A 27,480-nucleotide genomic window follows, 5' to 3' on the forward strand; every position below is an offset into this window, starting at 1 on the left:
TTTTTTGCTTGATTTGGATTCTAAATCCTACCTGAAAAAATCAATAAATCAATCAGTGGGAGAAAAATATTGGCCTCAGGGCTTGTGTGCCACTCCTGACTCCTGTGTGTGCCATCTCTCACTCAGTGGGCCATAGAAAGCCTATTTATTTTTTTGCTTGATTTGGGTTCTAAAATCTACCTGAAAAAATCACAACATCAATCAGTGGTAGAAAAATATTGGCCTCAGGGCTTGTGTGCCACTCCTGACTCCTGTGTGTGCCATCTCTCACTCAGTGGGCCATAGAAAGCCTATTTATTTTTTTGCTTGATTTGGGTTCTAAAATCTACCTGAAAAAATCACTACATCAATCAGTGGGAGAAAAATATTGGCCTCTGGGCTTGTGTGCCACTCCTGACTCCTGTGTGTGCCATCTCTCACTCAGTGGGCCATAGAAAGCCTATTTATTTTTTTGCTTGATTTGGGTTCTAAAATCTACCTGAAAAAATCACTACATCAATCAGTGGGAGAAAAATATTGGCCTCAGGGCTTGTGTGCCACTCCTGACTCCTGTGTGTGCAATCTCTCACTCAGTGGGCCATAGAAAGCCTATTTATTTTTTTGCTTGATTTGGGTTCTAAAATCTACCTGAAAAAATCACTACATCAATCAGTGGGAGAAAAATATTGGCCTCAGGGCTTGTGTGCCACTCCAGACTTCTGTGTGTGCCATCTCTCACTCAGTGGGCCATAGAAAGCCTATTTATTTTTTTGCTTGATTTGGGTTCTAAAATCTACCTGAAAAAATCACTACATCAATCAGTGGGAGAAAAATATTGGCCTCAGGGCTTGTGTGCCACTCCTGACTCCTGTGTGTGCCATCTCTCACTCAGTGGGCCATAGAAAGCCTATTTATTTTTTTGCTTGATTTGGGTTCTAAAATCTACCTGAAAAAATCACTACATCAATCAGTGGGAGAAAAATATTGGCCTCAGGACTTGTGTGCCACTCCTGACTCCTGTGTGTGCCATCTCTCACTCAGTGGGCCATAGAAAGCCTATTTATTTTTTTGCTTGATTTGGGTTCTAAAATCTACCTGAAAAAATCACTACATCAATCAGTAGGAGAAAAATATTGGCCTCAGGACTTGTGTGCCACTCCTGACTCCTGTGTGTGCCATCTCTCACTCAGTGGGCCATAGAAAGCCTATTTATTTTTTTGCTTGATTTGGGTTCTAAAATCTACCTGAAAAAATCACTACATCAATCAGTGGGAGAAAAATATTGGCCTCTGGGCTTGTGTGCCACTCCTGACTCCTGTGTGTGCCATCTCTCACTCAGTGGGCCATAGAAAGCCTATTTATTTTTTTGCTTGATTTGGATTCTAAATCCTACCTGAAAAAATCAATAAATCAATCAGTGGGAGAAAAATATTGGCCTCAGGGCTTGTGTGCCACTCCTGACTCCTGTGTGTGCCATCTCTCACTCAGTGGACCATAGAAAGCCTATTTATTTTTTTGCTTGATTTGGGTTCTAAAATCTACCTGAAAAAATCACAACATCAATCAGTGGTAGAAAAATATTGGCCTCAGGGCTTGTGTGCCACTCCTGACTCCTGTGTGTGCCATCTCTCACTCAGTGGGCCATAGAAAGCCTATTTATTTTTTTGCTTGATTTGGGTTCTAAAATCTACCTGAAAAAATCACTACATCAATCAGTGGGAGAAAAATATTGGCCTCTGGGCTTGTGTGCCACTCCTGACTCCTGTGTGTGCCATCTCTCACTCAGTGGGCCATAGAAAGCCTATTTATTTTTTTGCTTGATTTGGGTTCTAAAATCTACCTGAAAAAATCACTACATCAATCAGTGGGAGAAAAATATTGGCCTCAGGGCTTGTGTGCCACTCCTGACTCCTGTGTGTGCAATCTCTCACTCAGTGGGCCATAGAAAGCCTATTTATTTTTTTGCTTGATTTGGGTTCTAAAATCTACCTGAAAAAATCACTACATCAATCAGTGGGAGAAAAATATTGGCCTCAGGGCTTGTGTGCCACTCCAGACTTCTGTGTGTGCCATCTCTCACTCAGTGGGCCATAGAAAGCCTATTTATTTTTTTGCTTGATTTGGGTTCTAAAATCTACCTGAAAAAATCACTACATCAATCAGTGGGAGAAAAATATTGGCCTCAGGGCTTGTGTGCCACTCCTGACTCCTGTGTGTGCCATCTCTCACTCAGTGGGCCATAGAAAGCCTATTTATTTTTTTGCTTGATTTGGGTTCTAAAATCTACTTGAAAAAATCACATCAATCAGTGGGAGAAAAATATTGGCCTCAGGGCTTGTGTGCCACTCCTGACTCCTGTGTGTGCCATCTCTCACTCAGTGGGCCATAGAAAGCCTATTTATTTTTTTGCTTGATTTGGGTTCTAAAATCTACCTGAAAAAATCACTAAATCAATCAGTGGGAGAAAAATATTGGCCTCTGGGCTTGTGTGCCACTCCTGACTCCTGTGTGTGCCATCTCTCACTCAGTGGGGCATAGAAAGCCTTTTTTTTTTTTTTTTATTTGGTTTCTAAATTGTCCTTGAAAAAATCATTTTATTTTATTTGGTTTCTAAATTCTTCCTGAAAAAATCATTTTATTTTATTTTGTTTCTAAAGTCTCCCTGAAAAAAAACAAAAAACAGTGGGAGATTAATATTGCCCTTTCTGCTTGTGTGCCAGTCTTGACTCCTGGGTGTGGCATCTCTCTCTCTCTCAAATTGTGGGCTATAGAAAGCCTATTTATTTTTTTGCTTGATTTGGGTTCCAAAATCTACCTGAAAAAATCACTACATCAATCAGTGGGAGAAAAATATTGGCCTCTGGGCTTGTGTGCCACTCCTGACTCCTGTGTGTGCCATCTCTCACTCAGTGGGCCATAGAAAGCCTTTTTTTGTTTTTTTATTTGGTTTCTAAATTGTCCCTGAAAAAATCATTTTATTTTATTTGGTTTCTAAATTCTTCCTGAAAAAATCATTTTATTTTATTTTGTTTCTAAAGTCTCCCTGAAAAAAATAAATAAATAAAATAGGTGGGAGATTAATATTGCCCTTTCTGCTTGTGTGCCAGTCTTGACTCCTGGGTGTGCCATCTCTCTCTCTCTCAAATTGTGGGCCATAGAAAGCCTATTTATTTTTTTGCTTGATTTGGGTTCCCAAATCTAGCTGAAAAAATCACTACATCAATCAGTGGGAGAAAAATATTGGCCTCTGGGCTTGTGTGCCACTCCTGACTCCTGTGTGTGCCATCTCTCACTCAGTGGGCCATAGAAAGCCTTTTTTGTTTTTTTATTTGGTTTCTAAATTGTCCCTGAAAAAATCATTTTATTTTATTTGGTTTCTAAATTCTTTCTTTTAAAATTATTTTATTTTATTTTGTTTATAAAGTCTCCCTGAAAAAATAAATAAAATAAAACAGTGGGAGATTAATATTGACATTTGTGCTTGAGTGACAGTCCTGCGTGTGTGGCATCTCTGTGATTTGGTGCCACAGAAAACAGAGTGTGTAACATTGTGCCTGATTTTCCTTGTGGTCTCACCAACCTGTAAAGGGATATTGAAATCATACTGAAGTTATAGGTCACCGTGTAAGTTGTTTGACAGCAACATATAAAGTTACTTTGGTTAAGTTTTTAAAACAATGAGGAAGTCTGGTGCAAGAGGTCGTGGCCGTGGGCGTTCATTGTCAGCTGGTAATGATGGTAGTGGTAGTGGAGCATCAGGTGGTCGTGGGAAAAAAAATATTCCACCTAAGTCTGGAGCTGTGGAGCCAGGTTCGTCGTCTGGCTACACAAGGCCTCGAACGCTCTCTTTTCTGGGAGTAGGAAAACCGCTTTTAAAGCCGGAGCAGCAACAGCAAGTTTTGGCTTACCTTGCAGACTCAGCCTCTAGCTCTTTTGCCTCCTCTTCTGAAACTGGTAAATGTAAAAGCAGCGCGTCGCTTGTGGATTTTCACGGTCAGGGACAAGTCGCTTCCTTGTCCTCTTCAGCAAAAACAACAACAAGAGAGAAGGATGCAGCAGGCGACACAACGGGTTACTTCATGGAGCTCTTTACACACACCGTCCCTGGCTTAGAAAGTGAAACACTTAACAGGCCATGCCCATTACAAGTAGATTCTGACATGGAGTGCACTGATGCATAGCCACAGCCAGACTACTATGCTGGTCCTTTGACTCAGACCACAACATTGCCCTCTCAGGGTACTGATCCACAATCAGACCCTGATGAGACTATGTTGCCCCGTCACGAACGCTATACCACCGACCGACACGGTGACACAGACGAAGTTGCACACGAGCTAGAAGAGGAGGTAATAGATGACCCAGTTGTTGACCCCGATTGGCAGCCATTGGGGGAACAGGGTGCAGGCGGCAGTAGTTCTGAAGCGGAGGTGGAGGAGGGGCCGCAGCAGGCATCAACATCGCAACAGGTTCCATCTGCCGGTCCAGAATCTGGCCCAAAACGCGTGTCAAAGCCAAAACCTGTTGGAGGACAGCGTGGCCATCTGGTTAAAGCTCAGTCTGCAATCCCTTAAAAGGGATCCGATGCTAGGAAGAGTGCAGTCTGGCATTTTTTTAAACAACATCCAATTGATCAGCGCAAAGTCATCTGTCAAAAATGTTCAACTAGCTTAAGCAGAGGTCAGAATCTGAAAAGTCTCAATACAAGTTGCATGCATAGACATTTAACCACCATGCATTTTCAAGCCTGGACTAACTACCAAACGTCCCTTAAGGTTGTAGCACCCTCGGCCAATGAAGCTAGTCAGCAACGCAACATCCCTTCCGTCACTGTAAGGCCACCATTTTCCGCACCACCGGCAGTATCTGTGCAGGTTTCTTTGCCAGCCAAAAGCAGTCAGGGTCAGGGAATCACCAGTTTTGTAGGAGGAAATATTGCATCTAGGGCACCGGCGGAAACAATACCGTCTCCAACCGTCTCTCAGTCTGCCATGTCCACCGGCACACCCGCAAGTTCCACGATCTCCAGCTCTCCAGTCCAGCTCACCCTACATGAGACTCTGGTTAGAAAAAGGAAGTACTTATCCTCGCATCGGCATACACAGGGTTTTAACGCCCACATAGCTAGACTAATCTCGTTAGAGATGATGCCCTACCGGTTAGTTGAAAGCGCAGCTTTCAAAGCCCTGATGGAGTACGCTGAACCACGCTACGAGCTACCCAGTCGACACTTTTTTTCCAGAAAAGCCATCCCAGCCCTGCACCAGCATGTTAAACAGCACATCGTCCATGCACTCAGGCAATCTGTGAGTACAAAGGTGCACCTGACAACAGATGCATGGACCAGTAGGCATGGCCAGGGACGTTACGTGTCCATCACGGCACACTGGGTGAATGTGGTGGATGCAGGGTCCACAGGGGACATCAATATCAGGACAGTTGTTCCTAGCCCACGGTCTAGGAAACAGTTGGCTGTAGGCGTTCGCACCCCCTCCTCCTCCTCCTCGTCCTGCAGAAGCGAGAGCTCTTCCACAGACCGCAGTCGGCCAACCACTCCATCGGCAGCTGACACTGTTGCACACCACTTGTCCCATTATGGGCCAGCTACTGGCAAGCGTCAGCAGGCTGTATTGGCTATGAAGTGTTTGCGCGACAACAGACACACCGCGGAAGTTCTGTCCGAGTTCTTGCAACAAGAAACGCAGTCATACATAGTAACATAGTAACATAGTAGCATAGTTAGTAAGGCCGAAAAAAGACATTTGTCCATCCAGTTCAGCCTATATTCCATCATAATAAATACGAGCTTTAACACAAAAAAAAAAAAAAAAAAAAAAATAGGAAGATCTAAGGGCTAGCCTTCTATAAATGTAGACTTAGCTTGGGGAAGCATTCATGCAGGGGTGCATTCGTGCACTTGTATTCGTGTATTTTTATTCAAAGTACTTTTTTTTTAAGTACTCGGCAGTTATAACATGGCAGTTAGACAGGGCAGGAGACAGGTAAGACAATCTAAATCTATTCCCTATTCACTTGAAACAACACAAATACTCACCATATTTATTTGCATATTCTATATCCTGGCTGCTGCATTCACTCACATTCACCGCCCTTGCATTAACTCTCTACACTCCATCCATATCGGCCCCTCTGTCCTTGCCTCTCCTATGTATAGCACTCATGCTCTGTTCACATTGCTTAGCAGCGCAGATCCATTCAGTCCCACCATCCAACACAAGAGACGCTCTCACAAATCACTTAACCATCTGCTCACTCTTTCGATCCTCCTTCTCCTAGTTGCTGGAGACATCTCTCCAAACCCCGGCCCCCCATGTTATAGCCAGTCAAACCTCCCAATTGCTACACCCAGAAACCCCTCTAACCTTATTAATATTCCCTGCATGCCTTCTGTCTCTTTGAATTGTGCCCTTTGGAATTCTCGCTCTGTGTGTAATAAACTCTCCTTCATCCATGACTTCTTCCTTTCTAATTCTCTTAATCTCCTGGCTCTTACTGAAACCTGGATCCAGCAGTCAGACACCACCGCTGCTGCTGCTCTTTCATATGGTGCACTACACTTTTCTCATACCCCAAGATCGGACAACAGAGCAGGTGGAGGCGTTGGTCTGCTCCTTTCACCAAAATGTACTTTCCAAGTTATCCCCCAAGTACCCTCACTTGTCTTCCCTTCCTTTGAGGTCCATGTGGTCAGACTCTACGTCCCCTTCTCCATGCGAGTGGTGGTGGTGTATCGTCCTCCCGGCCCCTCTCATCAGTTCCTGGATCACTTTGCCACCTGGCTTCCACACTTTCTTTCCTGTGACACCCCCACCCTTATCATGGGTGATTTCAACATCCCTATTGCCTCTCCCCTCTCCCCATCTGCTTCTCACCTTTTGGCTCTAACCTCCTCTTTCGGCCTCTCGCAGCATACTAACTCGCCAACACATGAAGATGGAAACTCCCTTGACTTGGTCTTCTCCCGGCTTTGCTCAGTGGATGATTTCACAAACTCCCCTCTCCCACTCTCTGACCACCACCTTCTTTCATTCTCTATCAAGAACTGCCATCCCACTCAGGTCACCCCCACTTTCCACACTTATAGAAACATACAGGCCATTAACACCCAGGAACTTATGAAGAACTTGCAGTCCTCATTGGCCCCAATCTCCTCCATCTCATGTCCTGATTCTGCTCTGAAGCATTACAATGAAACCCTGCAAAGTGCCCTGGATGAAGCTGCTCCTCCTATACATAAAACAACTCGGCACAGACGGCAACAACCGTGGCACACGCTGCAAACACGTTTCCTGCAGCGGTGCTCCAGGTGCGCAGAACGTCTGTGGAGAAAATCTAATCTACCCGAAGATTTCATCCATTATAAGTTCATGCTAAAGACATACAATTCTGCCCTTCACCTCTCCAAACAAACCTACTTCAACACCCTCATCACCTCCCTGTCCAATAACCCTAAACGTCTCTTTGACACGTTCCAGTCCCTACTCAACCCAAGAGCGCAGGCCCCAACCACGGATCTCCGTGCTGACAATCTGGCCAATTACTTCAAAGAAAAAATTGACCATATTCGACAGGAAATAATCTCCCAATCTCTTCATACCATGCACTGTCCTCCCTCCCCCACTGCATCTAGTTCACTCTCTGACTTTGAACCAGTTACAGAAGAAGAAGTAAGCAGGCTCCTTGCATCTTCTCGCCCGACCACTTGCACCAGTGACCCCATTCCGTCACATTTCCTCCAGTCCCTTTCCCCGGCTGTCACCTCTCACCTAACAAAAATATTCAACCTTTCCCTCACTTCCGGTATTTTTCCCTCCTCATTTAAGCATGCCATCATACATCCATTACTTAAAAAACCATCCCTCGACCAAAACTGTGCCGCTAATTATAGACCTGTCTCTAATCTTCCCTTCATCTCTAAACTCCTCGAACGCCTGGTCCACTCCCGTCTTACCCGCTATCTCTCAGATAACTCTCTTCTCGACCCTCTTCAATCTGGTTTCCGCTCTTTACACTCTACTGAAACTGCCCTCACTAAAGTCTCTAATGACCTACTAACAGCTAAATCTAATGGTCACTACTCCATGCTAATTCTCTTGGATCTCTCTGCAGCATTTGATACTGTGGATCATCAGCTCCTCCTCACTATGCTCCGCTCCATCGGCCTCAAGGACACCGTTCTCTCCTGGTTCTCCTCCTATCTCTCTGACCGATCCTTCACTGTATGTATCGCTGGTTCCTCCTCCTCTCACCTTCCCCTTACTGTTGGGGTTCCTCAAGGATCAGTCCTAGGCCCCCTCCTCTTCTCTTTGTATACTGCCCCTATTGGACAAACAATCAGTAGATTTGGCTTCCAGTACCATCTCTATGCTGACGACACCCAACAATACACTTCTTCTCCTGATCTCACGCCTGCCTTATTAGAAAACACCAGTGATTGTCTTACCGCTGTCTCTAGCATCATGTCCTCCCTCTATCTGAAACTAAACCTGTCAAAAACTGAACTCCTCGTGTTTTCTCCCTCTACTAACCTACCTTTGCCTGACATTGCCATCTCCGTTTGCGGTTCCACCATTACTCCAAAGCAACATGCCCGCTGCCTTGGGGTCATCCTTGATTCTGACCTTTCATTCACCCCCCACATCCGATCACTGGCTCGCTCTTCTTACCTGCATCTCAAAAACATTTCTAGAATTCGCCCTTGTCTTACTTTCGACTCTGCAAAAACTCTTACTGTTTCACTTATTCATTCTCGTCTGGACTATTGTAACTCTCTACTAATCGGCCTCCCTCTTACCAAACTCTCCCCGCTCCAATCTGTCCTGAATGCTGCAGCCAGGATCATATTCCTCACCAACCATTACACCGATGCCTCTACCCTGTGCCAGTCATTACACTGGCTACCCATCCACTCCAGAATCCAGTACAAAACTACTACCCTCATCCACAAAGCACTCCATGGCTCAGCACCACCCTACATCTCCTCCCTGGTATCAGTCTACCACCCTACCCGTGCCCTCCGCTCCGCTGATGACCTCAGGTTAGCATCCTCAATAATCAGAACCTCCCACTCCCGTCTCCAAGACTTTACACGTGCTGCGCCGATTCTTTGGAATGCACTACCTAGGATAATACGATTAATCCCCAATCCCCACAGTTTTAAGCGTGCCCTAAAAACTCATTTGTTCAGACTGGCCTACCGCCTCAATGCATTAACCTAACGATCCCTGTGTGGCCTATATTAAAAAAAAAAAAAAAAAAAAAAAAATTAATTAACTGGTTCATGCAGCTTTACATGAACACCCAAGCCTTACACTATGGCTGGTCCGAATAACTATAGCAATTGTTACCATCCACCTCTCGTGTCTCCCCTTTTCCTCATAGTTTGTAAGCTTACGAGCAGGGCCCTCACTCCTCTTGGTATCTGTTTTGAACTGTATTTCTGTTATGCTGTAATGTCTATTGTATGTACAAGTCCCCTCTATAATTTGTAAAGCGCTGCGGAATATGTTGGCGCTATATAAATAAAAATTATTATTATTATTATTATTATTATTATTATTACCCAGGTCTACGTCCTTCTACAGAACCTAATAATTGTATGATACAATATTGTTCTGCTCCAGGAAGACATCCAGGCCTCTCTTGAACCCCTCGACTGAGTTCGCCATCACCACCTCCTCAGGCAAGCAATTCCAGATTCTCACTGCCCTAACAGTAAAGAATCCTCTTCTATGTTGGTGGAAAAACCTTCTCTCCTCCAGACGCAAAGAATGCCCCCTTGTGCCCGTCACCTTCCTTGGTATAAACAGATCCTCAGCGAGATATTTGTATTGTCCCCTTATATACTTATACATGGTTATTAGATCGCCCCTCAGTCGTCTTTTTTCTAGACTAAATAATCCTAATTTCGCTAATCTATCTGGGTATTGTAGTTCTCCCATCCCCTTTATTAATTTTGTTGCCCTCCTTTGTACTCTCTCTAGTTCCATTATATCCTTCCTGAGCACCGGTGCCCAAAACTTGACACAGTACTCCATGTGCGGTCTAACTAGGGATTTGTACAGAGGCAGTATAATGCTCTCATCATGTGTATCCAGACCTCTTTTAATGCACCCCATGATCCTGTTTGCCTTGGCAGCTGCTGCCTGGCACTGGCTGCTCCAGGTAAGTTTATCATTAACTAGGATCCCCAAGTCCTTCTCCCTGTCAGATTTACCCAGTGGTTTCCCGTTCAGTGTGTAATGGTGATATTGATTCCCTCTTCCCATGTGTATAACCTTACATTTATCATTGTTAAACCTCATCTGCCACCTTTCAGCCCAAGTTTCCAACTTATCCAGATCCATCTGTAGCAGAATACTATCTTCTCTTGTATTAACTGCTTTACATAGTTTTGTATCATCTGCAAATATCGATATTTTACTGTGTAAACCTTCTACCAGATCATTAATGAATATGTTGAAGAGAACAGGTCCCAATACTGACCCCTGCGGTACCCCACTGGTCACAGCGACCCAGTTAGAGACTATACCATTTATAACCACCCTCTGCTTTCTATCACTAAGCCAGTTACTAACCCATTTACACACATTTTCCCCCAGACCAAGCATTCTCATTTTGTGTACCAACCTCTTGTGCGGCACGGTATCAAACGCTTTGGAAAAATCGAGATATACCACGTCCAATGACTCACCTTGGTCCAGTCTATAGCTTACCTCTTCATAAAAACTGATTAGATTGGTTTGACAGGAGCGATTTCTCATAAACCCATGCTGATATGGAGTTAAACAGTTATTCTCATTGAGATAATCCAGAATAACATCCCTCAGAAACCCTTCAAATATTTTACCAACAATAGAGGTTAGAATTACTGGCCTATAATTTCCAGGTTCACTTTTAGAGCCCTTTTTGAATATTGGCACCACATTTGCTATGCGCCAGTCCTGCGGAACAGACCCTGTCGCTATAGAGTCACTAAAAATAAGAAATAATGGTTTATCTATTACATTACTTAGTTCTCTTAGTACTCGTGGGTGTATGCCATCCGGACCCGGAGATTTATCTATTTTAATCTTATTTAGCCGGTTTCGCACCTCTTCTTGGGTTAGATTGGTGACCCTTAATATAGGGTTTTCATTGTTTCTTGGGATTTCACCTAGCATTTCATTTTCCACCGTGAATACCGTGGAGAAGAAGGTGTTTAATATGTTAGCTTTTTCCTCGTCATCTACAACCATTCTTTCCTCACTATTTTTTAAGGGGCCTACATTTTCAGTTTTTATTCTTTTACTATTGATATAGTTGAAGAACAGTTTGGGATTAGTTTTACTCTCCTTAGCAATGTGCTTCTCTGTTTCCTTTTTGGCAGCTTTAATTAGTTTTTTAGATAAAGTATTTTTCTCCCTATAGTTTTTTAGAGCTTCAATGGTGCCATCCTGCTTTAGTAATGCAAATGCTTTCTTTTTACTGTTAATTGCCTGTCTTACTTCTTTGTTTAGCCACATTGGGTTTTTCCTATTTCTAGTCCTTTTATTCCCACAAGGTATAAACCGCTTACACTGCCTATTTAGGATGTTCTTAAACATTTCCCATTTATTATCTGTATTCTCATTTCTGAGGATATTGTCCCAGTCTACCAGATTAAGGGCATCTCTAAGCTGTTCAAACTTTGCCTTCCTAAAGTTCAATGTTTTTGTGACTCCCTGACAAGTCCCCCTAGTGAAAGACAGGTGAAACTGCACAATATTGTGGTCGCTATTTCCTAAATGCCCAACCACCTGCAGATTTGTTATTCTGTCAGGTCTATTAGATAGTATTAGGTCTAAAAGTGCTGCTCCTCTGGTTGGATTCTGCACCAATTGTGAAAGATAATTTTTCTTGGTTATTAGCAGAAACCTGTTGCCTTTATGGGTTTCACAGGTTTCTGTTTCCCAGTTAATATCCGGGTAGTTAAAGTCCCCCAGTCGTGGCTGGGCACAGTAGAACTTGAGGCAGGCAAGGTAGTGAGTGATAACGGAAGGAATTTCATGGCTGCCATCTCCCTTTCCCAACTGAAACACATTCCTTGCCTGGCTCACACCTTAAACCTGGTGGTGCAATGCTTATTGAAAACTTATCCTGGGTTCTCCGACCTGCTCCTCAAAGTGCGTGGACTTTGCTCACATATCCGACGTTCCCTGTACACTCCAGCCGTATGCAGACCTATCAGCGGTCTTTGAACCTTCCCCAGCATCGCCTAATCATAGACGTTGCAACAAGGTGGAACTCAACACTGCACATGCTTCAGAGACTGTGCCAACAGAGGCGGGCTGTTATGTTTTTGTGGGAGGATACACATACACGGGCAGGCAGTAGGATGGCAGACATGGAGTTGTCAGGTGTGCAGTGGTCGAAGATACAAGACATGTGTCAAGTCCTTCAGTGTTTTGAGGAATGCACACGGCTGGTTAGTGCAGACAACGCCATAATAAGCATGAGCATCCCCCTAATGTGTCTGCTGATGCAAAGTTTGACGCACATAAAGGATCAGGCGTCTGCACCAGAGGAAGAGGAAAGCCTTGATGACAGTCAGCCATTGTCTGGTCAGGGCAGTGAACAGGACGAGGTAGCGGGCGAAGAGGAGGTGGAGGATGAGGAGGATGATGGGGATGAGTATATTTTTAATGAGGAAGCTTTCCCGGGGGCACTGGAAATTAGTTGCATGGCAATGCCGGGTTCTGGTTTTTTGAGGGACACAAGTGACGTAGATTTGCCTGAAACTGCCCCTCAACCAATCACAACCGCAGATTTGACAACTGGAACTTTGGCCCACATGGCGGATTATGCCTTACGTATCCTCAAAAGGGACACACGCATTACTAAAATGATGAACGATGACGTATACTGGTTGGCCTGCCTCCTTGATCCACGCTATAAAGGCAAATTGCAAAATATTATGCCACATGAGAACTTGGAACTAATATTAGCAACCAAACAATCAACTCTTGTTGACCGTTTGCTTCAGGCATTTCCCAGCACACAGCGCCCGTGATCGTTCTCACACGAGCTCCAGGGGGCAGCAGACCAGGAGTGTTAGGGGTGCATACATCAGAAGTGGCGTTGGACAGAGGGGTTTTCTGACCAGGTTGTGGAGTGATTTTATTATGACCGCAGACAGGACAGGTACTGCTGCATCAATTGAAAGTGACAGGAGACAACATTTGTCCAGTATGGTTACTAACTATTTTTCATCCCTTATCGATGTTCTCCCTCAACTGTCATTCCCATTTGATTACGGGGCATCAAAATTAGACACCTGGCCAGAATTGGCAGAATATGCATTGCAGGAGCTTGCTTGCCCGGCAGCTAGTGTCCTATCAGAAAGAGTATTCAGTGCTGCAGGTTCAATATTAACCGAAAAAAGGACTCGTCTGGCTACCCAAAATGTTGATGATCTAACATTCATTAAAATGAACCACAACTGGATTTCGAATTCTTTTGCCCCACCTTGCCCGGCAGACACCTAGCTTTCCTATGAAAAGCTCTTGCCTGTGGACTACTGTGAATTACTTTTCGAATGTCTAATTTGCTGCAGCTGATTGTCCAGCATACGACATGTGTACACCTCCCTAAATGGCCAAACTCCCCACACGGGGCCGTGGTATCGCAACTTGGCGCAAGCACCCGTGAGAGTGCTGTTTGTCTGAAGAGGTGTGTGTGCCCGCTTTTGGTCGATGGCACTGCCACTGGGCCCCTCATAGTACAATAAAAGTGTCTCTGGCGGTGGTGGTGCGCACCCAACGTCAGACACACTGTTGTAACATGAGGGGCCCTGGGCCTGTACCGCCGGCCACAAGAGAGTTCACCCAACCCCAGGTCAAACATTGCTCTACCACTTCCACAGTTATCTCTCACACTTCCACCAATGTTTAGTCTATGCGCTGACATCCTTCCATTCCTGCCACTGACAATACCATTGTGTTGACATGTATGATGGTACTTAACATAGTCAGGGGCAGTGTCCTCTATTTACCACAGTAAATACTTTGCGCTAAATTAGTAGGTCTGAAACTATGCAGAGGATCCCACCCCTGAACCTAATGATTGCACCCTTTAGTGTTTTCGTTTTGTTTTAATGCGAGACATTCACATTTATTTATTGTTTTGGACTACTAACTGGCAGACACTCATTACAATCGGCCTCCGCTGACCAGACCACTGCTGCCCGTCTACCCCTGGAACCAATTTTAAATTGCCTACAGCCAGCCCATTTTATTATGTTAGGCCTTCGAAGCCTGTCTGCGGCCCGTTCTTTCAACTACTACTACACTGACCTGTCTACTGCTGCCCGTGTACTCCTGGAACCAATTATAAAGTGCCTACAGCCTGTCCAATTTTTTTATGTTAGGCCTTCGAAGCCTGTCTGCGGTCCCTCCTTCCACTAGACCTCCACTGACCAGACCACTGCTGCCTGTGTACCCCTGGAACCAATTTTAAATTGCCAACAGCCCTATTTTTTTATGTTAGGCCTTCGAAGCCTGTCTGCGGTCGCTCCTTCCACAAGGCCTCCACTGACCATTCTACTGCTGCTCGTGTACCACTGGAACCAATTTTAAATTGCCTGCAGCCCTATTTTTTTATGTTAGGCCTTCGAAGCCTGTCTGCGGTCCCTCCTTCCACAAGGCCTCCACTGACCATTCTACTGCTGCCCGTGTACCCCTGGAACCAATTTTAAATTGCCTACAGCCTGTCCAATTTTTTTATGTTAGGCCTTCGAAGCCTGTCTGCGGTCCCTCCTTCCACTAGGCCTCCACTGACCATTCTACTGCTGCCCGTGTACCCCTGGAACCAATTTTAAATTGCCTGCAGCCCAATTTTTTTTATGTTAGGCCTTCGAAGCCTGTCTGCGATCCCTTCTTTCTACTCCTACTACACTGACCAGACCATTGCTGCCCGTGTACCCCTGGAACCAATTTTAAATTGCCTACAGCCCTATTTTTTTATGTTAGGCCTTCGAAGCCTGTCTGCGGTCCCTCCTTCCACAAGGCCTCCACTGACCATTCTACTGCTGCTCGTGTACCACTGGAACCAATTTTAAATTGCCTGCAGCCCAATTTTTTTTATGTTAGGCCTTCGAAGCCTGTCTGCGGTCCCTTCTTTCTACTACTACTACACTGACCAGACCACTGCTGCCCGTGTACTCCTGGAACCAATTATAAAGTGCCTACAGCCTGTCCAATTTTTTTATGTTAGGCCTTCAAAGCCTGTCTGCGGTCCCTCCTTCCACTAGACCTCCACTGACCAGACCACTGCTGCCCGTGTACCCCTGGAACCAATTTTAAATTGCCTACAGCCTGTCCAATTTTTTTATGTTAGGCCTTCGAAGCCTGTCTGCGGTCCCTCCTTCCACTAGGCCTCCACTGACCATTCTACTGCTGCCTGTGTACCCCTGGAACCAATTTTAAATTGCCTGCAGCCCAATTTTTTTTATGTTAGGCCTTCGAAGCCTGTCTGCGGTCCCTTCTTTCTACTACTACTACACTGACCAGACCATTGCTGCCCTTGTACCCCTGGAACCAATTTTAAATTGCCAACAGCCCTATTTTTTATGTTAGTCCTTCGAAGCCTGTCTGCGGTCCCTCCTTCCACAAGGCCTCCACTGACCATTCTACTGCTGCCCGTGTACCCCTGGAACCAATTTTAAATTGCCTGCAGCCCAATTTTTTTTATGTTAGGCCTTCGAAGCCTGTCTGCGGTCCCTTCTTTCTACTACTACTACACTGACCAGACCATTGCTGCCCTTGTACCCCTGGAACCAATTTTAAATTGCCAACAGCCCTATTTTGTTATGTTAGGCCTTCGAAGCCTGTCTGCGGTCCCTTCTTTCTACTACTCCTACACTGACCAGACCACTGCTGCCCGTGTACCCCTGGAACCTATTTTTTATTGCATAGAGCATCCTTTTTTTAATAGTAGGCGTACAAAGTCTGTCTGCGGTCCACTATTGAAATTGTCCTCCACTGCCCAGAGCAATGCTGCCTGTGTACCCCTGTAACCTTTTTTAAGCTGCAGTGAGCAACATTTTTGGTTTAAGGCCTACTACCTGTGTCTGTCTGCGCCACTCAATTCAGCTGTGTTCCATTGAAAAAAGCTGAGCGTCAATAGTCTTGTTTTCAGCCTCTAGGAATTTTAAAACTGCATTGGGGGTACAACTTTGGTAGGGCCTACTAACGGTGTCTGCCGCCCCAAGGTGTGCCCCAGGTTTCATCCACATTGCTTCGGTCTTCCGACTCTCGTTTAGTAGTTGTAGAAAACTACACTGCATTAGGCCTACAAATTGGGTATGGGGTGTAGAGAGATGGTGTGTTACACTCCAAGGTGTTCCCCAGGTTTCGTCCACATTGCTTCGGTCTTCCGACTCTCGTTTAGTAGTTGTAGAAAACTACACTGCATTAGGCCTACAAATTGGGTATGGGGTGTAGAGAGATGGTGTGTTACACTCCAAGGTGTTCCCCAGGTTTCCTCTCCATTGCTTCGATCTTCTGGCTCTCGTTTAGTAGTTGTTGGAAACTACACTGCATTAGGCCTACAAATTGGGTATGGGGTGTAGAGAGATGGTGTGTTCCACTCCAAGGTGTTCCCCAGGTTTACTCGCCATTGCATCGATCTTAATGCTCTCGTTTAGTAGTTGTTGGAAACTACACTGCATTAGGCCTACAAATTGGGTATGGGGTGTAGAGACGGTGTGTTCCACTCCAAGGTGTTCTCCAGGTTGCCTTTCCTGAGCTTCTATCTTCAGGCTCTCGTTTAGTAGTTGTTGGAAACTACACTGCATTAGGCCTACAAAATGGGTATGGGGTGTAGAGAGATGGTGTGTTCCACTCCAAGGTGTTCCCCAAGTTTCCTCGCCATTGCTTCGATCTTCATGCTCTCATTTAGTAGTTGTTGGAAACTACACTGCATTAGGCCTACAAATTGGGTATGGGGTGTAGAGAGATGGTGTGTTCCACTCCAAGGTGTTCCCCAGGTTTCCTCGCCATTGCTTCGATCTTAATGCTCTCGTTTAGTAGTTGTTGGAAACTACACTGCATTAGGCCTACAAATTGGGTATGGGGTGTAGAGACGGTGTGTTCCACTCCAAGGTGTTCTCCAGGTTGCCTTTCCTGAGCTTCTATCTTCAGGCTCTTGTTAAATAGTGGTTAAATGGAACAACTGCATTTGGCGTACTGGTTGGTTTGGGGCCTACTAACAGTGTCTGCCGCTCCTTGCTGTTCTCCTGGTTTCCTGTCCTGAAATTCCATTTTCAGGCTCTCGTTAAGTAGTTGTTAATGTTAGACTGCATTTGGCCTACTAGTTGGGTTGGGGCTTACTATCGGTGTCTGCCACTCCTTGCTGTTCTCCTCCACTGAACAAAGCTGTGCCGCCTGTTTACTACGGTTGCCAATTTTGAACTGCATTTCGACTACTTACTGATTTGGGCCTACTCTCTGTGTCAGCCTCTCATTCCAGTTGTCCTCCACTGCAATGCCCCCTGGTTAGTCCTGTGTTACCAATTTTGAACTGCATTTAGCCAACTTTATTCTTTGGGCCTATATCTGTGTTTCCTCCTTATCCTGCCCATTGCCCAGCCAGTGATAGATGAGTCTGCTGGTACATTGACCCATAACGCGAAATTCCCCGTGCACGCTACACAGCAAGATTGTGACCCTGCTGAAAGTCAGGTCCCCCTTCCCACATACCATACCACCTTACACGGGGACAAAGAGGAAGGTGCAGATGAAAGTGCAGGTTCCTTCATCAGGTGGGGGGAGGAATACTAGTTGGCGACGTCACTGGCACAGGGCCTCTCATAGTACGCAAAAGTGTTGCTGCCGGTAGGAGGCACCCCCGCCGTGCAAACACACTGCTGTACTTTGAGGGGCCCTGTGCCAGTGCCAATGCCAACTAGTGGGCCCCCCCTGCTTGCTCAGGATCACAGCACTTGCAAAGTTGAAATACTTACCTCTCCCTGCTCCACTGCCGTGACGTGTTCCAGATTTCCTGGGCCCACTAATTACTTGAACCAGCCCTACCCCCCACAACTTTAGCCAAATGACCCCCAATTTCCAATGCCTTCCAATTATTATAAGGTAAATTACGATTGACAAGCTTCTGTAACAAGAATGGATGTTTTTGCCATTAAAATGGGCAGTGTAGGTGTTTTCCTGGCCTCCACTCACTGCCGACTATGCTCCCCCATTGACTTGCATTGGGTTTCGTGTTTCGGTCGATCCCCGACTTTTCGCGATAATCGGCCAATTCCACTCGACTCGACTTCTAAGATAGTCGGGTTTCGCGAAACACGGTTCGACTCTAAAAAGGTCAAGGTCGCTCAACCCTATTCACGACCACCTGAGCAGCCAAAAATATTTGCCGTGGGGTCCTGCTCTACCCGTGGGGAGCTGTACCATCTTTGCCGCATCACCATCGGCCCCAGTGGACCTGAACTGCAGCGTTGGCCATCCATTGCCGAACACCACGGTTGGCGTCACGACTCAATACCATAACTATCCCCCATTTTATGAGACAACCAGGGTCACGGAGATGAATAATGGCCCCATGACCTCAACCAAAGAACTGTCCGGTCCGGTTCTGAGTAAACCCCTGCCCTGGCAGGCTTTTCACCACCACTCAGTGAAAGATGGTGGGGACTTTATTAAAATACCTTCCCATATTCTTGTTTTTTCTCTTTGTCCTCCCCCCCTTTCTTCTTTGATTGACAGCTCTGGCCTCATAAAGCTATACAACAGCAAGAGGTGGAAATAAAAACCCACCTAAATTTATTCTCTCACCAGTCAATATATGTATACATCCAAAGAAAAGTGATGCATAAAATATAACATTTAATAATATAAGTAAAATATGTGCTGCTTAAAAAATGAAAAAAAAGCTATATGAATTAGCCCAATTCATATAGAATAGTCAATTATATCCAATAAGTGTACATACCATAAAGGTAACTAACTATAGAGGTAACAAAATGCTGTACAGAGATGGACACACTGAAGAACTAGCTATGTAATCTTCAACATAACATACAGTATTAAGACAGTTCAATCCTGCAATTTATATTAACAGTTGTATCAGCTGCACCAATGCTATAATATATCAATTAGTGGATATGAGTAGGTACAATCATCATATCTCACATATTTATATAGAAAACAATGACAGTGGTCATCAAAACATTCTATTCAAACCTGTGGCCCAGTCTCACAACCAACTAGAGAAAACGGGGGAAAGAATAAATGAGCAGGGGCAGGACAAACTCACACCTCATCACAATAAAAAGAGGATAATAAACTGGAGTGATCTCACCCATATGTAGAAATCAGTCAGGACTAGGGATTGCATAAGTCCTGATAGTTCCACTCAGGACAGCTGGGTTCCAAGTATAGCCCTATCAGACCCTATTTGGCCTACTTTTAGACTACTTCCCAAACTCCTGCCCTGAGAAGGGCAGTCCACATTCCTCTTGCAATGGAGGCCCTGCACTATCCCTTGATGCATCCTGACATGTTTCATCTTGGCAGAATCACATTTAGGATATCTAATGGCAGTGCAGAGTATAATGGGCAACTTCTAGACTATCTCTGTTGTAGCAGACCACTGGCTTCAAAGAGCCAGAGAACAGAAGATATAGATGGAAAACAATCAAAGGGGAAAGGGTATTTAAATGAGTGCCTGTATATGGTTTGAACAGTGCTGACAGGTCCCTTTAAGTTAATTGAGGTGTATATGGATCGCCCCCATGGGGCCGTGGGGTACTCGATACCGGGTCCTTCGGTTCACAGGGGGATGTCACGGTGGCTGACCCGGTCCGTGGCCCTGGGACATCTGTGTAAAAGGGAAGGGTCTTTAAAGGGGAAATGCTTGTGACGTCACCTGTGGTATTCGGTCAGGGTGACCGACACTGCTTTAAGGGGTCCGCTGGGGTGATGTTATGGCAGCTAGATGGTATACCTTCCCACAGGTGAAGTATGTCCCCAGGGCTTCCCAGTGTGTAGATGGTAGGATGGTGAGAGGCGCAGTGAGGAGCGAGGACACAAGGTTGCAGTCTCTTTACCTTTTTACTGAAGGCTTCAGCATCCACAGTCCAGAGCACAGACCACAGGGCAGACAGAGTCCAGCCAGTTTGGAGGCAAATCCAGGGTCCCCTTGTCCAGGTAGAAATCAGTAGCCTTCCTCTAATGCCGTGGTGTTGTTGTCCCTTACTGCTAAGCTTCTCATAAGGTCCTCACAGATGTTGTAGATGTTATGTCTCTCTCTGTCCCCCAGATGGATAGGACAAACCCGTATGACCGGTGGCATGAAGAGTTTTACAGGGACTCTATCATGTCAACTTGCCTCCTGGGTGTAGGGGCGGACAGGTAACATGAAATTAGCTGTCCTGCCGGTCTCTGGAGCAAGACATAAAGGATCATTGCGACCTCGGTGTTCCGGCTACCGGGATCCTGTGCCTCAGAAGGAGGCAGCCTGTGTAGGGCTGTTCCCCTCCTGGATTCCACTCCTTTACTATGACTTCTTCACCCTCTCTACAATACAGTTCTCCTTCAATGTCTCTTTCTAGGAGCTGCAGCTCTCAGGGCTTGCACAGCTCCGTGTCCTTCTGTCTCAATCTCTGACAGGATCCCACCCCTGTCAGGGACCAACTACCGGAGCAAAACTCAGCCAGCAACTAACTAACTTCCTCCCCAGGCAACCAGTTTTACCTAAGTGTGAGAAGTGACCTAATAAATAGAAGCAGAGCTCCCCCTGGTGGCATGGAGTGCGAAATGTGTTGCATGTTTGTGATACCTGGATTCAGTTGTCCTTCTTTGCCTCCAAATGTAATATCACTCTCCCCTAGAGGAAAATGACATTACTGCAATGACCAGATCCCTGGGGCACTGCATATGTGCAATCATTAATGCACAGTTGTCGCAAGGTCTTCTAAGGACCGTTTCTGCTATGATGTGAGATGAGCATGTCTCCCAGGAGACAGGAGTGAATCTTGGGTTGGAGTACAAGGAGAACAGTGGTTCTTTTTGTTTGGATTTAATTGCATTCACATCCTGCAGAGGCAAATGCAATTGAAACCATGAGTGGCACAGCAGAGCAGCACTTAGCAGCTCCCAGTTCAGACATGCCAATGTGCAGCTCAGAGGTGCCAAAAATAAAGAGAATATAAGTGCTCCAGAGGAATCGAAGACTGTTATTGTAGACATGAGAGGGAGCAGCACGGGGGTGACAAAGTACAAGAGAGGAAGATTGTGGGGACAGTATGGAGAGGGGTAGCAGCTTGCAGAGGATAGTGGGGACAGTATGGTGAGTGTTGTGAATTCTGTTATCAAGCTCCCTCATGTGGTCATGAATGGTACTTCGGCTGGTTCTGTCCATGGGCTTCCTCTGGTGGTTGTGAGTGGGGCTGCGGCTTCTGAGGTTCCTTCCACAGGTGACGAGGTTAATTCGTTAGCTGGCTGCTCTATTTAACTCCACCTAGATCATTGCTCCATGCCACCTGTCAATGTTCCAGTATTGGTCTAGTTCACTCCTGGATCGTTCTTGTGACCTGTCTTCCCAGCAGAAGCTAAGTTCCTGCTTGTTTTTCTCTGGTTTGCTATTTTTCTGTCCAGCTTGCTATTTTGATTGTTGTCTTGCTTGCTGGAAGCTCTGGGACGCAGAGGGAGCGCCTCCGCACCGTGAGTCGGTGCGGAGGGTCTTTTTGCGCCCTCTGCGTGGTCTTTTTGTAGTTTTTTGTGCTGACCGCAAAGCTACCTTTCCTATCCTCTGTCTGTTCAGTAAGTCGGGCCTCACTTTGCTAAATCTATTTCATCTCTGTGTTTGTAATTTTCATCTTTACTCACAGTCATTATATGTGGGGGGCTGCCTTTTCCTTTGGGGAATTTCTCTGAGGCAAGGTAGGCTTTATTTTTCTATCTTTAGGGCTAGCTAGTTCCTTAGGCTGTGTCGAGTTGCATAGGGAGCGTTAGGAGCAATCCACGGCTATTTCTAGTGTGTGTGATAGGATTAGGGATTGCGGTCAGCAGAGTTCCCACGTCTCAGAGCTCGTCCTATATTATTTGTAACTATCAGGTCATTCCGTGTGCTCTTAACCACCAGGTCCATTATTGTCCTGACCACCAGGTCATAATAGGTGAGGTGGAAACATGTAGGGGACAATGTGGAGTATGGGCAGTATGGAGGGAACAGAAAGGAGAGAGGGGAGCCTGTGAACAACAGAATGAAGATTGGGCAGATTGTGAGTGATAGTATAAAGAGGGAGTAGCATGTGGTTGACAGTATGTAAAGGGACAGCATGTGGGAACAGTAAGGAGAAGGCAGTATGCAGAGGATAGTATGGAGAGGGGGCAGAATATGTGGGAGAGTATGGAGAAGGGGCAGTGTGAGGAACAGAATGGAGAGGGGGTAGCTTATGACAAAGAGACTGGAGATTGGGCAAACTGTTAGGGACAATATGGAGAGGGGCAGCATGTTGGGGCGTGGTATGGTGATGGGTAGCATGTAGGAGACAGTATCTAAAGGGGGCAGCATGTTGGGGTCAGTATGGAGGCAGCATGAGATGATGGGGCAGTGTAGAGATAGGTACCACATGAGGGTAAACCGTGGCAATGGGACAGCATGAAGTGGGGATGGTGTGAAGGCCATAGTTCATAAGGGGGCAGTGTGGCAGCTATAGTGCAAAACTTGAAAAAAAGCAGGATAAGTCCAGCTTATAAAATAGCTTGTCTTTATTCCAAATTCGTATAAAATAGTGACATGGCACCCATATGTGCAGCTACGCGTTTTTAACATGATCTGTGTTCTTTGTGTGGCTTTGACAAAGAACAGAGCTTGTGTTCAAAACGCGTAGCTGCACATATGGGTGCCATGTCACTATTTTATATGAATTTGGAATAAAGACAAGCTGTTTTATCAGCTGGACTCATCCTGCTTTTTTTTTTCATTCAACACTCAAGTGGTCCGCTTGGAATCCGTGCTGTTACACACCGAGGTGGTAAGCTGGCTATTTCTTTCTCTCCTGTAGTGCAAAACTGCAGAAAAAGTTGAAGTTATAGAAGGACGGTTATTGCCAAAAAAGGCTGACAGTCTGGTACTTATAGCTAATATAAGGGTGACCAGTGTGTTGGTTACAGTTCATAAGGGGAACAGTGTGGTGGTCAAAACTCTTAAGGGAAGACTGTTTGGACACCATGGTTCATAAGAGAGGACAGTATGCCAGTTTTAGTTCATAAGTGTGAATAATGTGAAGGCTATATATTAATGAAAAGAACAGTCTGGAGGCCATGTACCTTAGATAAACAGTGTGAGAGTAATATTTTGTGTAGGGAAAACAGTGGGGGCAATTATTTATTTAGGGCCACAGCATAGGGCAGATTTTTTGATTCAGAGACATTATAATGACACTGTTACTTTTAAAGTTACTGTGTCGGGATGAGCTACAGAAGACCAGAGAAGACGCAAGCCTGCAGACTCGAGCTATGGATGTGAAAACTCATCTTGGCGCATAAACCAGATGGAGAAGAAAGAGAGTAGAAGGACTCCAATCAGTGAAAATATCACATATAAAGTACCTAAGTGTAAATGCTTATTTGTGCTACTGAAACAGTGCTGCCCAAGGTAAAATCACACACAAAGGTGAAGCATGAATGTGGTTTATGTCAGCGTCATTATTACCGAACCACAATGATAAGCTTATCATTAGTGCTACACTGAAACAAAGGAGTACATGTCCAAACAAAAATTAATACAATAAATATTTTATTAATAAATACATAATGATAATAATAATAATGACCTATGTAAAGACATACATGGAAAGAGCAGACAAAAACTCATGTGTGGAAAAGCACCACAACTGTAGTAACAGAATGGGCTACTCGGCAGACCACAAAGGCACAATCCATATACCCTGTTACCATAGTAAAAAATCAAAAAGATATTCTGTAATACATGGAACATGTAAGTATGCTTAGTCACTGATCTAAGTAGTGGGCATGAAATATTCCATCACCTTCATTTTATCCTATCAAGCATGCTACAAAATATAAGGAAAACACCCTTAAGGACCACTCAGCTTACTCATAGCAATATCTGTCAGTGTGTGCTACATGGCAGCCCCAATGCGCGTTTCGTGTGGGCTTCTTAACAGCTGTTAACACTCTCAATCCAGCACGTGTACACACTTGCATGACCAACATCTTATGTGTAATACAGCGTAGTAGCCGCGCACCACAGACGGTGCATGCGCACCCACACATAAACAACCGGCAACATCCCATGCTAGCAGCAAGTGCGGCGCCTGCACATTGCTGTATCAGACTAAGCGCAGCTATCTCCATGGCATCTAGAGGCGCATGCACACCGTGCCCCAGGTCTCGACACATCCACGTCAGCCGCATACATGTCACGGCGGGTGAAGGGAAAAATCCCCATGACATCATATACCCATCGGACATTACGGAGGCTGGCAAAAATGCATCAGGGCTCCTGTCACAGTGGGCATGTGCGCATGCCAGAGAAGCCATGTTGGAAATGGGCATATGGAGAATAACCTTCCTAGGTACGGAATTAGTGCAAAAAATGCATATATATAAAATGGGATAAGAACATCTAATGCCCACAAGCACATAAATAAAGTGATAAGTGCTAAAAAAGTGACCAGTATAATCAAAACTACTATAAGATTATACTGATATAAACAAGATCAAAGTGATATTGTAATAATTAAATATACAAACTATATAATATATAAACTGCAATAAAATTAAGGAAATAGTGAAATAAAAAAATAAAAATAATTTATTCATTCCTCTTTATTCTCTGTTCATATAACAATTTCAAAGTGTGGGGTTCCCAAATCCAGAAAATAAGAAGTCCAATTCTCCATCAACCATCCTACAAGGCTTCTCTCCAAGGCATATCAGATTCTCCCAAAGACCAATGTATTCAGGAAATCGACCAATAGATGACATAACACAATGAGGTAAGTGACAACATAAATTAAACAAAGACACACATAATTAAAATCCAAAACCAAAGAAAACCGACCTAAGAAGCCCCCCAAAAAATATATATATGTACATTACAAAAATGCCGCAAAGCTCAGCTGTTCATTTAGGCCCATTGGGGCCATGTACCCAATATAGTAATCCAGCGACATTCTAGTTGGGCCAGGGTATGTTTCATGTCACCACCCCTAATGCCACATCTGACTTGATCGATCCCAATTACACGAAGATCTTTTGGGTTTCATTTCTGATATAGCTTAAAATAGCAGGGAATTGTTTTCAAAAGGGCCATGTCTTCTACCTCCCCAGCTGCCAAAATATCTCTAACATGCTCACGGGTACGTATCCAAATTTCATGTGATGTCAATCCAACGTAAAAAAGATTGCATGTACATGTAGCTAGATACACCACAAATGCATGATGCTGCATGATACATAATCCGTGATCTTAAAATCTCTTAGGCCATCTGAGAAGGAAAAAGACACTGCCCTAACATGATTACAACATGCCATGCAATCACCGCATGGATAAAATCCCCATTTTAGTTTCCCTGCCCCAAAGAGGTTAGGTGTATTTGCCACATAGTGGCTGTGAACAAGAATGTCCTTCAGATTCTTACCTCTGCTTGCTGCCATGAGGGGCGAATCCGGAAGACATTTTGCTAAGTTAGGCTCCGTTTTTAAGATAGGCCAATGTTTCTTTAGAATCTCTCACATCATCCCCCATCGATGATTAAAAGTGGAAATATAACTTATCCCTGGATCTTCCTGTCTATCCACCTTTTGTGGATTAAGTAAATCACATCTTTTAGAATTCCTGGCACAAGTAAATCCATGTTTAATACTCCTCTTACTATAACCATGTGCCAGGAATCTCTCCCCAAGGTCCACAGACTGCTTCTCAAAAGCCTCATCCGTGTTGCAAATCCTCCTCATGCACAAGAATTGTTCTGTTTGAATAGCTCCAATTGTTGAACCAGTATGAGAAGATGACGCATGGAGGAGCGCATTAACGGAAGTCTCTTTTCTAAATACATCAGTATTAATGTATCCATCTTCCTGGACCAGAAGACTAATATCCAGAAATTATATCTTTCGATGATGAAAAGTATATGTAAGCCTGATGTTGAGCCTGTTGAGATTCAAATCCTGCATGAATTCATGAAGATCATCAGCTGATCCTTGCCAAATAAACAAAATATCATCAATGAAATGATACCACCCCAGAATCTGGGAGGCGGAGTGCGCGCCCCCCTGAAATATGCCCCTCTCCCAGTACCCCAGAAAGAGGTTAGCATACGAGGGCGTGCATGCCGCCCCCATGGCTGTGCCACGATTCTGGATGTAGTGTCTATCCTTAAAAGTAAACAAATTGTTTGTCAGGATGAATCGCAAGAGTGTCAACACCAGGCCTCTGATCTCTGTCTCAATATTGCTGGATTCCAGAAAGAAAGAAACCGCCTCAAGTCCATCATCATGGCGGATGGAGGTGTATAATGCCTCTAAACCCGACATGACAAGGAGCATATCTGGCTCCAGAACCATACCATCTAGTCTTTTGAGGACGTCTGTAGCGTCTCTGACATAGGAGGGTAATGCTTCAACCTGCGATCTAAGATAATAAATCTATAAATTTACATAAAGATCACATATACCTCCTATGCCAGAGACAATTGGACGCCCCTGAGGATTGATGACGTCTTTGTGGACCTTGGGGAGTAAGTAGAATGTTGGAATGACAGGATTTTTGACCTATAGTCCATCCAAGATTTTCTTAGTAATTACCCCATCTTCAAAAGATTCAAGACTCAAGAATCAATGAAAGCTCAACCATGAATCTCAATAAAGGGTTCTGAGAAAGCAGTATGTATGTGTCTTTATCACAAAGCTGTCTCAAAGCCTCTTTCTCATATTTATCAACCGGCCAAATAACCATATTCCCTCCCTTGTCTGCTGGTTTAATCACAAATTCATGCAATGCCCTTATTTCTCTCAGTGCTTTTCTCTGGCACCAGGACAAATTATCCTTTTTGCCCCTATTGTTAATTGATTTCAAGTCAGCGGAGACAAGTTTTAGAAAAATCTCCACCTGAGGGCATAGAGAAAATGGAGAGAACGTGGTAAACCTTGCAGAAACAGGAGGAAGCCCAGTCCAGTAGATGGACCAATAGATTCATTCTCCAACTCCTCCAAAATATAAATAGACTCTAGTTCAGCAGCGTTCCATGTCTCCATAGGCCGGGAATGGAGTTTTTTCAAAACAAGTTTTCGAGAAAATAAATGTAAATCTTTCAATGCTGTGATATAATCATTACAAGGAGAAAAAGAGAGACCAAAACCCAAAACCTCAAGTTGAACCTTTGTCAAACTGTGTTGTGATAAATTGATTACCTCAATGGTGTTGGTCTTGGATCTCTTCTCTCTCTGAGGTGAAGGAAATTTTTTTTGCTTC

Source organism: Ranitomeya imitator, chromosome 1 (genome assembly GCF_032444005.1).
Source record: "Ranitomeya imitator isolate aRanImi1 chromosome 1, aRanImi1.pri, whole genome shotgun sequence".
Lineage (NCBI taxonomy): Eukaryota > Metazoa > Chordata > Amphibia > Anura > Dendrobatidae > Ranitomeya > Ranitomeya imitator.